Raw genomic sequence first — 14,050 nt, 5'->3', positions numbered from 1 at the left:
TTCTTGGATTGCTGTAATAAATTTGTTGTACCTGTCATCTGGTGCCTGCATTTATCCTCCGGCAAAGAAACCTTTTATGTGAACTCGGGACAGAAATCTCATGTAAGTCTAATCCAGGCATGTCCAACGTTGGCCCTCCAGATGTTTTGAAACTACACATCCCAGCATGCTTTGCAAAAGTTTTAGCATTCTCTAATAGCAAAACTGTGGCAAAGCATGCTGGGATGTGTAGTTTCACAACATCTGGAGGGCTAACGTTGGACATGCCTGGTCTAATCCATGCTGTTATCCCCCGCTATTTCAAAGTGTTTAAAGAGCCTGCTACGGGCACACCTGATTGAACCATATTGTAAATTCAATTCCTTATGATAACAGGAGGGATTCGTTACCAAGCATTAAGATCCCAGATTGAAGATAACATTCACTTGTTACTTATTACAGCGCTAGTCTTTTGTTAAATTATTTTGTAAAGACTTCCGGTGGGCAGCGTGCACAGAGCAGCTGCGTTTTAGTGAGCTCCTGGAAAGAACCTCCGACGCGGCATAGAGAGAGGGCTCTGCCGCACTAGGAGACCAGGACTCAAAGGGGAGATTGCCCCGGAGTCGAATAGCAAGCCCCAAACAAAAGCCAACACTCACCCCAGTGTTTGGGATTCCAGCTGGGTAGGAGAAGGCGGCACCACCTGAACGCGCGGCCAGCGCAGCGACGGGTGACAGCGGCGTGTGAGAGACGCCGGCAGAGAGAGAGTTGGAGGCAGCGGCAGCTTCGGAAGCCAGTGGGGAGAGCCACAGCCCCATTACCCAGTTCCAGCGGGCGGCGTACGGAGAGGACAGCCAGAGGCTGGCGGCGCGTGAGAGGCGCTGCCAGAGACCGGGAGGAGGAGGCAAGCATTGAGGGACGGAGGGGAGACACAGCCGCAGCGCGTGAGAAACGCTGAGGAAGCAAGCCTAGAGACCCTCATCCCCACTACCCATCTGCAGCAAGCGGCGAGAGGGAGAGACGGACAGAGGCTATTGGGCGTGTGAGAGGCGCCACTAGAAAGAGGACGAAGGAGGAGAGCACTGAATGGTAGAGGGGAGATACAGCCGCATCGTGTCAGAGACACCGCCGGGAGGAGATAGCGCGGCGGGTGAGAGACGCCAGCCGGTTATAGAGAGCCAGCATAGGGTCTACGCAAGCTGAAGCCTCCAGTATCCCTTGGCAGCCCCATAACCAGGTCCCCCGGGCTTGTGGAAGAACGAGGGACATAGAGGCCAACGAGTGCTGTAAAAAAAGCTCCGTGATCAGCCCTTGGCAGAGGCGGGTGAGAGAAGCCCCTGCCTGGTAATATCGCCCACAAAACAAGCTCTTAGCAACGGTGGGTGAGTTAAACCGCTGCTCCAACAGGGCCTGCACTGGCCGGGGACCGTCGGAAACAGCGACTAAAGGCGTGAATGGTCGCGACAGGTACCCTTTTTTCTTTTTTTTTCTTTTTTTTTCTCTTTTGTTTATTGCCCCCTGATAAACTGCCGTTAAACACGCGAGTATTATCTAAACCCAGCTGGGGTTCCCAATTGTCAAGGCTGACTGTCACCGCTAATGCTGACTTGATTTGTCCTCCCAAAACTCCTTAGCTGCAGAGCCGGGGGGCATTCAATTGTCCCTGCAGGTTGTGGCGAATGGGAATAACGTTAAGGAATAGACTCTCTCAATGCCCTCTTACCAGAAATAGGGGATTACAGAATCGGGGAGTAAGGAGAAACTTCTGCAAGTTGTGACCCCCAGAACCCCTCAGAAAAGGCCTTGGTAGAGCCTAACAGATAGGTGCGTGACCCGTACGAAATTGGACAGTAGGAACAATAAAGACACTGCTCACCAAAACACTATTGGGTGTTCTGATGCTGGACTGTGTCCCTGTCTGTACCCCCTCTGTCATACCCTGAACGTTTTTGGACTGGGTGCTGATGGGTGGTGCGAAACTTTGTTTTTTTTCCCTTTTTTTCTCTTTTTTTTCGTTTTGTCCTTTTTTCATGGCCGGCCTTAAAAGTTGGGGAAATTGAACCTCTGGGACTGGACTTGTGCCTAACTTGGGATTGCTTGTGGGGTCATAGACCAGCTGCTCGGGAACGGGTCCAAACACAAAAAGGGATTGCTTGCTGGGGCACGGGCCAGCTGCCCGGAAATAAAGGACACTTGTCACCACCCAGGGAAAAAAAAGGGAAACCCTGAACCCTCCCTTTGGAGAGTACAAGCCCACACATCTGCGGCTATATTGGCAACCTTTCCCTAAAATAACTTTCAATGTGATTACTATGTGTGCAATTTTTTGATTTTTTTTTTTTTAGGTTACAGTTTTTTGTCTAGATTTTCCTAAACCTACCGCCTGTTACTAAAAAATGTAATTTGTAAGAACTAAAGGGAGAAAGGGGGAAAGAAGGAGACAGGGAAAGAAGGAAAGGGGAGAGAGAAAGAGAGAGAAAAAGCCTAATAAACTGAACTTCAGGGTCTGGACTTGGGCCTAAAGTGGGATTGCTTGTTGGGATATAGACCCGCTGTCCAAGGGTTAAACAGAAAAGGGATTGCTTGCTGGGGCACGGGCCAGCTGCCCGGAAACAAAGGACATCCGTTAATACCCCTGAGCTCTTCTCTCTGGATAGCACAAGCCCATATATCTGCCGCTATCTTAGTAAACCCTTCCCTTCCCTAAAATAACTTTCAGTGTGATTACTGTATGTACAATTCTTGTTTTTCCCCTATCTAGGTTACAGTTTTTTGTCTTGCCTTTCCTAAACCTCCCGCCTGTTATTAAAAAACGTAATTCGTAGGGACTAAGAGAAGGGAGGGGGGGAGAGGGGTAAACCCCCAACGGTTGGGGTCGGCCAAAACAAGCCCATTAGGGCATGGATAAGTATATAGCCAAAAATCAGAAAAGGCTATCAGGACCCAATACCACCCCCATAATGGTTAGAAACAAGACAGCAGCACCTAAGGTGACAACAACCCCTCCGAGGTCAGCTTCAAAAGAAACTGAGTCAAATGAGACACTAGCCCCATTCAATGTGGAGGCTATGGCTCAGGAGATCTCAAAAATATTGTTACCAATGATTGAAAAGAAATTAGATGAAAAGCTAGATGCCAAATTGGAGATAATAAACCAAAGGGTAGAGACAATACTATCTAAAATGGAGGAGCAGTCGAGCAGAGTAACAGAAGCAGAACAGAGAATCAGTGACGTAGAGGACACCTTGATTTCATTACGAAACAAGGTGGAAACACAGGCAAAACAAATACAGCAACACATAGAGAAGATAGATGAAATCGAAAATAGAAGCAGGAGAAACAACTTACGCATAATAGGGATCCCAGAGGGGGTTAAGGACTCAGAACTCCAAGAGTTTATAGGTCAGAAGATAGTCTTAGCCCTAAATCTACCCAGTGAGGCACTGAACCCATGCATTGAAAGAGCCCATCGATTGGGTCCAAGAAGAGTAGAAAAGGAAGGCCAGAGGCCTCGTCCAGTTTTGGCGAGGTTTTTGGACTTCAAAGCAAAAGAACAAATTTTAATGGCATATCGCAAAACAAGGCAAGTGACAATAGGAGGGGACTCAATCTTGATGTTCCAAGATTATTCCACAATAGTATCACAAAAACGGAAAGAGTTCAATCCTATTTGTAAATTTCTAATTGACAATCAAAAAAGATTTACTTTACAATATCCAGCAAAACTTAAAGTTACAGAGGATGGGCAAACTCATACCTTCTTGGACCCACTCGAAGCGAAAGCATTTTTTAAGATCATGTAATAAAGTGGTATAGATGGCCAACAGGCCTGTACTCATGACGGCTTTTTAAGATGGAATTAAAAATAAAGATGTATGAATATTGGGGCTTGGTGGGAGGGGGAGGGACCCCTGAGAGGGGACAGAAATTGAATAAAGTATCTTTAAATCCTAGGAGTGAGACCTGGGAGGGTAAAGATAGAAAATCAGGGGGAAGAAAAGAGGGGAAGAAAAATAAGGATTTGAAGCAAGAACAATATAGGAAATATAGAAGAGAAGTACAGGATACAAGGTCAAGTCAAACACAAAGAGGTAATCAGATTTACAAATATAAACATAAACAGGTAGAGAGAGTTAAAAATAAAGGCAACCGTAAGAATGGGAATAGAGAGAGAAGAATCAAGGGGGGGACTAACTCAGGATGAGTAAACCGGAAAAATTGAACATAGCGACCTGGAATGTTAACGGGCTAAATACTCCAGTAAAACGTAAAAAAGTTACTCAACATATTAAAAGACTAGGGGTAGATATTTTATTTATCCAAGAAACACATTGGAAGAAGGGTGAAGAAAACACTTTAAAGAATAATTGGATAGGAGAATGTTTGGCAGCATCATATCACAATAAGACAAGAGGAGTGGCAATTATATTTGCGAAACACCTAACATACATAATAGAGGACACTAAACTAGATGCACAGGGGAGGTACATGATAATAGATGTAAGAATTAATGATCTAAAACACACCCTCGTAAATATTTATGCACCCAATGAAGCACAAAACTTATTCTTTGCGCACATTTCACAAATACTATTAAGTAGGGAAACAGCAAACCTGATTATAGGGGGGGATTTTAATGAGGTAATAAACCCGCACATAGATAGATCAATTCACCCAAAAACGAGTAACCACAAATACAACCCAATGATAAAACTGATGGAAGACCTAGGGGTGAGCGACCCATGGAGATTAGCCCATAGAACTGAAAGAGCATATACGTTCTGCTCAGGGGTATACCACTCTTCCTCGAGATTAGATTACATACTTATTGAAAATAAACTGATCCCCAAAATAATAACAAGTAAAATAGATACCATCTTGATCTCGGACCACGCGGTGGTCTCCATGGCCATGAGCCTACCCCAAAATAGTGATAAAACCAGAATTTGGAGGTTCCCTAGTTATCTCTATCAATCAGACCAGTTTCGGAGTTTTCTTGAAGGTAAATGGGAAGATTATAGAGAGAATAATAAGGAACATATGGGAAACCCAATTTTAATGTGGGAGGCCTCAAAGGCAGTAATAAGGGGGGAGATAATAGCCTATACATCCAAACAAAGAAAAATAGCACAAGGAAAATTTAACACACTAAAAAAATCAACCACAATGGCATATCAGAATTATATTAACAACCCAAGAGAGGAGCTACTAGAAAAATATCAACAAGAAAAACAATTACTTGAAAGTTACCTATTGGCACAAGCAAAACAAAATTTAGACTATACTAAAAACAACTTCTTTAGATGGGGTAACAAAACGGGGGCTCTCTTAGCAAATATGTCTAAACCAACTAAAAGCAAAAATCACATAACTGCAGTGAGGGGAGAAAGTATAGGGACAATTTGGACTAAACCCCAGGAAATAATAAAGAAATTTGAAAATTATTACCAGAACATATATGAAGCGCACCCCTCAGATCAAGATAAAATAGAGGAAACACTTAAAGAAGCTAAACTCCCAAAGCTCTCACAGAGCCAAAAAGAACTGTTAGAGGCTGAAATCAAAGAAGAAGAGATCATAGATACTATTGCCAATATGGCGTTAGGGAAAGCACCCGGACCCGATGGGTTATCAATAGAGTATTACAAAATACTCCAAAAGGAGGTGACCCCAATCCTATTGAGGATATATCGCCAAATACATAAAAATCACATCTTATATCCAGCATTCAATTACGCACATACTATAATGATACCCAAAGCCGGGAAAGACCCCCTAGAACCTTCATCTTATCGCCCAATAACTCTCCTTAACGTAGACTTTAAAATAATGGCAAAAATTTTTGCAACTAGAATGCAGAACATAATAGCCCCAATCCTAACAGAACATCAATTAGGCTTTGTAAGTGGGAGACACGCGGTCAAAGGAATTAGAACCGCCATAACAGCGATAATAGCGGGTGCTAAACATGGGACAAACATACTTTTAAGCCTAGATGCACAAAAAGCATTTGACACTGTCTCATGGCAGTACCTGGAAACAATATTGCAACAAAGGGGCTTTGGGATAAACTTTAGAGAGGTAGTGAAGTTATTCTATACCACCCCAGTTACATCACTTATGATAAACGGTCAAAAAAGTAAAAACATAGAAATGTCCAGAGGAACAAGACAGGGTTGCCCCCTATCACCCCTCCTTTTTAATTTAATTCTAGACCCAATGTTACGTATAATACAGAACTGGACCCTACTTAAAGGTATTCGCGTGGGAACACAGACCATCAAAATAACCGCTTTTGCAGATGATCTCCTGCTCTATGTGGCAAATCCGGAGGAATCCCTGAAACCTCTTATGGAAAAGCTAAAAGAGATCGGTCTCCAATCTGGGTTCGGGATAAACTTTGAGAAATCAATTGCAATGACCCTAGACACTAAATGTACTAAGCCCAAGTGGGCACAGGACATAAATCTAAAATGGGCAAAAGAAGGGTTTAGATACCTAGGGGTCTATCTCCCAAAAGATATAACATGCCTACATGACTTAAACATAAACAACGCCTTAAACCAACTAAAAAAAGAGATCAGGGGCTGGAAACATCTGAAATTGTCATATACAGGGAGGCTGAACTTACTAAGAATGATATCATCACCCAGACTGCTGTACCCTCTCCAAAATTTGCCTCTTCTGTTAACACAGAAAAACACAGTTGAAGTAAACAAATTGTTCCGGGATTTTATCTGGAAAGATAAGAAGGCAAGAATCAGCCTAATCAAGATGCAACAGAAACGAAACAATGGAGGTTTTAACTTCCCCAATGTGACGTGGTACAATCAAGCAGCCGTGTTGAGGCACTTGAGGGATTGGATACAGCAGTCAGAAATCTACACAAACACATCTTTAGAACAAGAGTTTATAGGGGATATTAACTTGGTTAATTTTCTACATTTAGAAAAAGCAAAAATAGATCCGGAGATATTGAGCAACCCACTACTAATGTCACTGAGAAAACTATGGTTTATCTTAAGAAAAAGAATGCAAATAAATCCATACAAATCACAATGTATAACATTCTTACAAAATCCAGATTTCCAGGAGGGAAGGGCAGGCAACCCATTTAAAAATTTGAAGAGTCAGGGGATAAGCCGATTAGAACATCTGGTGGATGTAGAGGGGGGTAAAGCCCTGACATATGCCCAGGCGGTAGGGAAATATGGTCCATTCACGTCGCATAATATTACATTTATACAGGCCCAACACTATACAAAGCAGGTATTACAAAATTTAACAATAAGAGACTTGAATAACCCCTTGGACATATTACTAAAAAAACAAGTCCCACATAAGAAAATCATAACAGCACATTATAAATTTTTATATCAGCCTTTAGATTACGATAAAATAAAAACAGGCATAACAAAGTGGAAAGAAGTACTCCCAAACATATCATTAGAAAAATTAATAAAATCACTCGAAGAATCAGTAAAAACCATACCAGCTATAATGTACACAGAAATGTTCTATAATATATCCCATCAGACATACCTAACACCAAAAAGGAGGTTCGAAATGGGTATAGCTCCAGATAGTAAATGTCTAAAGTGTGATAGAGTGGGGGCAGATTTGTTTCACTGCCTGTGGGAATGCGGTCAGATCAACAAATTTTGGGGGGAAGTGTGGCAGTTCTCCCAAAAACTACTGAAACACACGTTCCCGCTAACCCCAGAGTGGGCTATCTTTGGGATAATAGGGAGGGAGACAAAGATAGATAAGAAGGAAAAAAAAACTGTTACTGGCAATTTCAGCTGCAGCCAGGAAAAGCATTCTCCACATGTGGATAGACACATCTGCTCCCACAATGAAACTCTTTGAAGAAAAATTAATGTATATATTCCGTATGGAATGGGTGGAGGCGACACTCCAAAAGGAAAAAAGGGTGAAAGAGCTCTTTGAATCATGGGGTGCGATCATAGAAAACCAACCAACTACAATAAAGTTACATTTAAGACAATGCTTTCAAACAACAAGTTGGTATGAAGCAAGAGTAGCAGCGTATGAAGAACCGATAAATATCGTAGACAGTTAGGAAATTGACAAAGAAAAAAAAAAAAAAATTTGTGGCTCCATAACGTTTTATATGATTTGTTGTATGATTATTTTGAAAAATTTTGTATTATTTGTTGTATGTTTATTGATCTAGTTTTTATGAGTTTGGATTAAACTTATGATTTTCTCTTTCAACGGAGCATCTAATGAACCAAAGGAACAAATAAGGGGAACATAAAACATATCAAAGTAATTGTTACAGTAAATAAAGGTGGGAAAAAGGGGGCCAGCCAATTGACTGCACCCGGAAAGATATAACAAGTTATGAGATAATCAGGAAGCTCCGCTCAGAGAGGAACGAATAGGGGAAAAAAAAAAAAAAAAAAGATCTAACTCTCTAGCCAAAAATGTATATTTGTAAAAATAACAGATGTAATGATATGAAAGCTCTGTCTTAAAAATGTAAAAATGTATAGAGGAACCTGAAGAGAAACCTCGTTGACTAATGTATCAATGTACAATTTGCTTCAAAAACGCTAATAAATAATAAATGGAAATTTTTTTTATTTTGTAACTATGTGTATCCATTTTGGGGTTAGGGCGTTAACTCTTCACAAAAGACAAGCTGCTAATTTGTCCAGCACTGGGTGCACACAAAATTGACCATTTCAGGACACCAGCCTCCATGCTGAGAGACATGCTCAACACACATCGTAGCACACAATCGATTCACCAGCGTTGTGTGCTGAGCCATCTGTGCTGAGCAGGGTTTTAGCTGTTGTTTATAGGCAAAATCCCGCAATCTAGCAGAATAGACAGTACATGCACACAAGACAGAGCATGCACAAGACAGAGCATCATTGTCACCCAGGACCATACATACATATAGGGTTAAAGATGCGATCTGCAGCCAGAGACACTGCTCACTGTAGATGGACTTTCTGAACCCTCTATATAACACCCCATTCACACCACACAAATATCCTGAGTGGACCCAAGGTTGTTGCCCAGTCCACCCGGGTGAGTGTGCAGTGTGAAAGGGCCATTTTCAATACCCAGGGTCCAGCAACCCGGGAATCCGACCTGAGGTAAAAGCAATGTTGGAACCCGGATCCCGTTCACTGCTATGGAGGAGGTAGCAGCAACAGTGCTGCCTCCTCCTCCTCCCCCACCCAGTACGATGCACCATTGCTCCACAATGCCGCCCACCTGGTGCTGACAGGGTATGATTTATTGCAAATGATCCGGGTTCAAATCCGAGGGGGGGGGGGCATTTGCAATGTGAAATCAGCTGTAGCAGTATCCTGAAGCAGGTATCTCTGTATTCCACTGTGGTGCTTTTATACAGTGACAAGATGGCGCTATGCATGCCCAAAAGACAAAATGGTAGCCCACTTGGTAAAGAAAGGATGCCCCACAATCCACAGACGAATTTTGAATATTGCATTAGCATATACATAATGTTTAATGGCACTTTATCAATTATTGTGTCATATAAAAAAGTACACTTTTTACCACCACTTCTCATATAACTGAGGTGATACAGTACCAAACACCCCTCCTCTACTGTCTGGATTTAAGCAAAGGAAACAAAGATGGATGCCTTATTGTAGTATAGATATATGTTCAGGGTTGTAACAATATTACATTTTTAAAGCTTTTAATACTTGCTTAACTTTTTACATTCCCCTTTCCTAAGAGATAAATGTATGTTAAGAATAGAATGCTTGGTAATGTCAAGGAGATATTCAACTAATTGTTTCTGGTCATTTGGCTCTTGGGGCAATGTTCAACAGGACTAATGTTACCACAGACAAAGCACAGATTTATGCAGAATATTTTATACCTACAGTATATGTTCTACTGAACCTTATCAAAATATGTAGAATTATGGCATGGCTGATTTTTTTCTGACTGGCTGATCTCATATTATGTTCAATTTCCCCTTTTTTATTTATTGATATATTTGTCAGGATTCATTAACTTCTGATACAGGTAGTTGCACTGTATTTTTCTGTATTAACTGCAATTGACTTAAATATAAGAATGCACTGAACCCATATAATAGAGAAGAGTACAGTGATTAAAGTAATGGGATTTATTTTAATTCTTATTTCAGTTATCTGGTGTTAATGAGAATTTTAAGTGAATGCCCAAATACCAAGCAGTGTAATAGAAACCTTTTAAGACTACATGGAAATTGAAAGAGCACATGTTTCCCACAATTGATGATGATTGTAGAAAACATTTACATTTATTTATATAATTTTTAATCTTTTCGTAGCATTACATTCACAAAAAAGAGTGATAATCTCATATGGCACTGATAGGGGGAGACTTGCAAAGTAGAATAAAGTAATTATTAGTCTCAGTAAATAGCTGTCAATCAGGGGTATGTACAGTATGTATAGACAGCAGATTCCCGGAAACTTAACCCGAGGAACTGCAAATTCTCAGAAGTTTAAATGGTCAACAAAACAAATCATAGCAGTAGTGAAGGAGAACAATGGTTGTCCAACCCAGGAATGTGACAGGTAAGGGCAAATTTGCTAAAGCTTTTAGAAAAACACTATTTTGGACTACTCAACTATTCCAGTTGATGGGGAATAGCTGAGAAGCTATCAGGAGTCACAATAGATTGGCTGGAACCAATGGAGGAGATGTAGAGTAAACTGCAGAAAGTCAGGCTGGGGATGGAAACACACAGGCCTGGAGACAGAATATCACAGAAGTAGATCCAAGAATACTGCTATGCTCAAGACACCAACGTACTGACCATTTGAAGGTCTTCTCCCAGTATCCTTATAGTGTCAAGGTGTTGCAGATTGGCTGAGTAGAGGGGATGTCAGAATTGGAGTTTCCATGTGACAGCAGGCAAGATGGTGGTGACCATGTTTGGAAACTGGAGGGAAACTCATGGTGGAAGTGTGGCTCGGCCTGAGAGTTTGGCAATGGAGAAGGGAATAGCAAAGCACTGTCAGGATGAGTGGAGTGCAGCAAAGCGGTGTGCGCCAGAGTGACAGGACGGGGGCTGTTGATGACTGTGGGTCGCACAGGCTGGACACCAGAGCACCTGAGCAAGCCTGGCGAAACACTTGGAAGGTAGAAAAGTTTTTCTCAGACTCCAGCTCATGACATATGTGAGGCTGAGAACAAACTCAGGGCCAAATGTAATAGGGTGAGAGTTTCAGAAAGTGAGAGATTTTGGGAGAGTTTTCCCCTTTTTTTAAAAGCAGCAATCAATTACACTGCAAAACCAGGTTTATTTTGCCATGTAATTGATTGCTGCTTTAAAAAACATGGAAAAACTCTCCCAAAATCTCTCACTTTCTGAAACTCTCGCCCTATTACATTTGGCCCTCATTGTGGTTTTAAACCTACCTGATGTGAGCTGATAGTAAAAGTACATTGGACTGCAAAGTCAATATTGAATAAACCAGATTAATAATCTTTAGGTGTGCATTTACAACTGAGAAAAAGACACTCTTAACTTATTCAGATATGAACGGAGTGAATTCATACATTGCTAAGCTGTAAAATTTAAACCAACATTTTAATAGAGCAAAGAAAAAAAGAATATCCATTTCAAACAGCGTATTATACATTAAGCTGGGTGTCTACTTTGCATGACACATACTTGACAATTACTTCATCGGGCAGCTGTATCTCTGATACTTAGTTATAATGGCCAATCCACCTATAAAGATCCTTGACTCTTGCCCAGTGCCTGGACTCAGGTCTCTGTGGGTTAACAGCTAATGCAGTAACATAGTCTAGAACTCAACAAGGCATTCTATTGAAATAACAATCTTTGGATTTGAAATGTACAGTACATGTTGTATGCAATAGAAGCCATTATTTTACAACTATCAATGCACAATATTACTCAAACGCTCTAATTGGTTATAACAAGAGCAGAAGGGTAATTTAATTTCCCCACTGCAGGCTGAAAATGACAGAGATATCAGGGTAAGGTAACGTTGGAAGGGTAATTAGGAGACAGCATGTGAAAGGAGAAGCAGGGGGAAGAAGTCAATGTCTAAAGTACGTTATAAAAGTATTCCCTTCCTAGCAGGAGACTGTAGCATTGTGTGCGCTGAAAATGACTGAAATGCAGAAACAAAATCTTATTTGTGTATAGGTACTAATGCTATTAAAGCATGAACGTATCCTAGAGAAATATGTATGAGATTAAATATTTTGCTCAGTGTTGCTAAGTGTCACTTGCTGATGAATGGCTGAAAACTACACTGCTTGGGGTAGTATACATTGTATATTTAAAAGTAGTCGGGGGAAAATTTATTAAGGTGGGAGTTCTATTTCACATGGGATGGGCGACCAATCAGAATCTACTTTTTATTTATTAATCGCCTTCTAGAAGATAATAGATAGTATCTGATTGGTTGCCCATAGCAACATTCCATGTGAAATAGAACTCCCATCTTCATAAAATTCCCCCACAGTGTACAAGGGGCACAATTTATATGAAGTTTCAAAAAAAGGTGCCAATAAAAATAAAACCGATTCTAATTTATAATTATAAAACAGTGTTAACCTCAACTAACAAAAACTTAAATATATTCGAGGTAAAAGATGTGTCACAAGAAAACTAAATTCACAGAGCAGACAAATCTCATACACAGAATGCATTTAAATGGGTAAATTAAGGGCATGTTTCTTCTAAGAAACATGCACTGAACATATGTGTATGTTCACCCAAGTGCTGAGTTGACGGAATCCCAAAAATATGATAGCACCTCTATCTTTTTCCGGTAATTACAGCAGTCTTTCATGGGGGAGAAATAGTATCAGTTTTTACATAGTGTACTACACTGGGGCGATATTGGCTGAAATCACTGGCAATATGATTGCTGAGCGACCATATTGCCAGTGATTTGGAGTGCTGCTGGTGATAAATCGCCATCTGCACGCTCCCGTGTGTACTCCCTAGCATGCTCCTTCGACCAGCGGCTTCCCCTGGCGCTGAGTAGGAGGTCAGCGCCGGACGGGCACCCACCCTCCGGTTGAGATCAGCGGCAGAAGGATATCCTTCTGTTGCTGCTCCCCCCTCTTCCCTGTCACAACCTGGAAGCTGCAGCGCTGCTTACCTGGCTGTGCAGCTGCGTCTGTCCAGCAGGGGGTGTGGTGAGTACATGGAGGTGACATCTCCCCCCCTTCCCCTTCCCGGTGGCAGCAGCAGTGTCTGCTGCTCCCTCCTCCCTTCGGGTCTCTCCCCCCCCCCCGTCACGGGCAGGCGACAGGGGGGGTCAAGGGGGACAAGTGTGACGGGCACCAGAGATATGAAGGGCCCCAGAGCTTCCATTCCTGGGCACGGCCACTGCCTGTACTAGCTGGCCTGTCAGTGACCCTTGCGGACCGGCCGTCTACTGTGCACCATCTGTTTTTGGCTGAGTCTGACTGACTCACTGTGTGCCACTGCCGTCTACTGTGTGTGCGCCCTGCCACTTGGCGCTCAGAGCAATCTACTCTGTGTGTGAGCACGGCCTGGTGCCGCAGGCGCACAGCCTTACCCACTGCTGGTGCTGTGGCCTCAGTCTCTGGCTCCTGTACTTTTACTGTGCATGTTGTCTGTTCCGCACTCTGCGAAAGACCTGCCCTGCCTGCTCGTAGCAGCATTCTTTTGTAAAAGTGACATGCCAGCAGCAGCCGGAGCCAGCAGGAAGCAGCAGCAGGAGCCAAGCCAGCAGGACTGAGAACGAGAGAAGTCCGCACCTGAAAGCAGGATCTGGAGCAGCGATAGGTTAAGGCACATGCAGAAGAGGGTTGTGTGGATTTGGGATTAGGTGGGGGGGCCCCAGAAATATCATTGTACAGGGCCCCAAAATTTCTGTTGCCGGCCCTGGCCCCGTGACAGCAGCAGTGTCTCCTTTTTCATTGCTAATGAAAAGGAGACACTGAGCAATATGATTACTGGCGATATATATTCATGGGAAAGGGGCGTGGCCACAAAATAATACTGATTTATATTACGCAGCACAGTTGTCTCCAGTATTCAAATTATGGCAAC

At 42.3% G+C, this 14,050-nt stretch overlaps 1 long non-coding RNA gene across 2 annotated transcripts in view; it reads right to left on the bottom strand.

Annotated features, from left to right (window-relative positions):
- Positions 1-14,050, bottom strand: part of LOC146072634 (uncharacterized) — a 106,649-nt gene that overhangs the window by 24,437 nt on the left and 68,162 nt on the right. The window lies entirely within an intron of this gene.

The sequence above is a fragment of the Crinia signifera genome, chromosome 1, assembly GCF_055691185.1.
Source record: "Crinia signifera chromosome 1, ASM5569118v1, whole genome shotgun sequence".
Taxonomy (NCBI): Eukaryota; Metazoa; Chordata; class Amphibia; order Anura; family Myobatrachidae; genus Crinia; species Crinia signifera.
This window is presented reverse-complemented; position numbering and strand designations above follow the sequence as displayed.